The 1,510-nt window shown below is 39.0% G+C and overlaps 1 non-coding gene across 1 annotated transcript; it reads right to left on the bottom strand.

Annotated features, from left to right (window-relative positions):
* Window positions 1–672: 672 nt before the first annotated feature.
* On the bottom strand, window positions 673–781 carry LOC120108923. Its single transcript, XR_005510041.1, has one exon. It is a non-coding gene; the product is annotated as a small nucleolar RNA R71 (small nucleolar RNA).
* Between the last annotated feature and the right edge of the window lie 729 nt (window positions 782–1,510).

Consider the following 1,510-nt stretch of genomic DNA (forward strand, 5'->3'; position numbering starts at 1 on the left):
TAAGAAAAATATTAGAAATTGAGGTGTAATGTTTTGTTGCATGTTTGATTGTGAATAGATTTTTGTTTTAGGGTGTCGTTTTAGGTTATCTTTAGTTGATACTTATATTTTTTAAAAAAATAAAATAAAAAAAAGAGAGGGAAATATTTTGCATGCTAAAGTGGAATAGGGACGATACTGGTCGATTAAGTCGTACAACTTTAGATCATCCCTTAGGACACATCCCTGAAATTCCTTCGTAGTATCTCACACCTTGTGAGATGGCTGATTTAAATGAAGATGCGGGAAGTCACCACAATCGAGAACGAGAACCCAATGTTATGACCCTAAGACAATACCTACAACCGGCTAGGACTAGTCAGCCTTCATGCATAATTTTTCCTGATAATGTAGGACATTTTGACATCAAACCCGGGGTAATTCAATTACTGCCCAAGTTCCACGGGTTAGAGTCCGAGAGTCCGTATCTTCATTTAAAGGATTTTGAAGAATTGAGCATTACATTTAGAGTGCCAAATGTCACCGAGGATGTCCTCAAGCTGACATTGTTTCCTTTCTCTCTAAAGGATAAGGCCAAAACATGGCTAAACTCTTTGCGACCTAGATCAATAAGAACTTGGCAAGATATGCAGAGAGAATTTTTAAAGAAGTTCTTCCCCACACAAAGGACCAACTTTTTGAAAAGACATATGAGCAATTTCCAACAAAAAGATAATGAAACATTTTATGAATGTTGGGAAAGATTTAAAGACCTTCTTCTCTCATGCCCTCATCACGGATTCGAAACTTGGAGAACCATTAGCTTCTTTTATGAAGGTTTATCTCCACAGTTGAAACAATTTGTAGAGACCATGTGCAATGGTAGATTTTTAGAAAAACACCCTGATGAGGCGTGGGAGTATTTGGATTCCCTTGCTGAAACTGCCCAACTTTGGGATAACGGGGATAGAAACAATAAGTCTTTACCTAAGCCTACTAGCTCTGTACAGGGAGGCCTTTACAACCTCAAAACTGAGGATGATCTTCATGCTAAAATGGCAGCCCTCACTAGGAAAGTAGAAGAAATTGAGCTTAGGAAGGTTGAGCCTGTCAAGACTATAGAGCTTAGAAACGAGTATTGTGGTATCTGCGATATGTCGGGTCATACCACTACAGATTGCCCCACCATACCGGCATTCAAAGAAGTCTTGCACGATCAAGCAAATGCTATGAACTCCTACCAAAAGCCTTATAACGATCCATACTCGAATACCTATAACCCTGGTTGGAAGAATCATCCAAATTTTAGGTGGAGAAATGATCATCCTCAATAGTCACACCATTCAGCTCCTCCACCTGCACATCCTACTTTTGCATCACCACCCTCCCAAAAGCCGAATATCGAGGATACCTTGCAATCTATACAAACTTTTCTACAAGGTCAAGCTAATATCAATGCTCAAAATACTCGAAATTTTGAAGATATAAGGAACCAATTGTCAATGTTGACTACCGTCCTAAGTACCCAAGA

The sequence above is a fragment of the Phoenix dactylifera genome, unplaced genomic scaffold, assembly GCF_009389715.1.
Source record: "Phoenix dactylifera cultivar Barhee BC4 unplaced genomic scaffold, palm_55x_up_171113_PBpolish2nd_filt_p 001644F, whole genome shotgun sequence".
NCBI lineage: Eukaryota > Viridiplantae > Streptophyta > Magnoliopsida > Arecales > Arecaceae > Phoenix > Phoenix dactylifera.